We start from the raw sequence: 939 nt of genomic DNA, 5'->3' as shown, positions 1-939 counted from the left end.
GCAAGGGTGTGGTGCGCGTCTTCCTCACTCCCAGGCGTTGAAAAACTTCTTTCAGTAGATGAGACTCGAAGTTACGGCCTTGGTCACTCCGCAACTCTCGAGGTATGCCGAAGCGGCAGAAGAAGTTGGCAACCAGAACTGCCGCTATTGTTGAAGCCTCCTGATTCGGGATGGAGCACGCTTCCGGCCACTTAGTGAAGCAGTCCATAGCGCGCAGTAAGTATCGGTTCCCTTGGTCGCTTCGTGGGAAGGGCCCTGCGATATCAATGGCTACTCCCTCGGAGGGAGCACCGACATTATACTGGTGCATTTGCCCACTATTCCTGGTCCGCGGTCCCCGAACTGCTGCACATGTGTCACATTGTCGACACCATTTCTCAACATCGGTTCTTGCTTGTAGCCAGTAGAATCTCTGCCGAACCTAGTTCAGAGTTTTGTTGACACCGAAGTGACCTCCTGACGGTCCACCGTGCATTTCGCTCAGAACGTCCTTCACCCTGCTCCGAGGAATAATTACCTGGGCTACTTGACGTCTTCCGGTGACGGATTCCCAGTCACACTCTAGTACGCCGTTTCTCACAGCGAGCGATTTCCACTGGGCCCAGTAGCTTTTGTACGGGGGACTCCGATCCGCGATGTCCTGCCATTCCGGTCGTTGGCCGTTTTATACTTCCTGTAGAATAGGTCCTATGTCCGAGTCTTTTAATTGTTCCTCTCTTAGGGTAACAGGGTCCCAGCCGGCTGCCGGTAGGGTTCCAATAACGCGTATTTGCTTTACCTCTGCTCGCGTCTCGACTTTGTGGCAGTGCGCACATTGCTCTTTGCAGAGTCGTCTAGAAAGGGCGTCGGCGTTGTTATGTTTTCGGCCCTCACGATGCTCCGAAGTGAAGTTGTACTCCTGTAGACGCTGTATCCAGCGCGCTGTTTGTCCCTCTAAGT

This window comes from Cryptotermes secundus, unplaced genomic scaffold (assembly GCF_002891405.2).
Source record: "Cryptotermes secundus unplaced genomic scaffold, Csec_1.0 scaffold4988, whole genome shotgun sequence".
In the NCBI taxonomy this organism is placed as follows: domain Eukaryota; kingdom Metazoa; phylum Arthropoda; class Insecta; order Blattodea; family Kalotermitidae; genus Cryptotermes; species Cryptotermes secundus.
The sequence above is the reverse complement of the archived record's forward strand: the minus strand, read 5'-3'. Positions refer to the sequence as shown.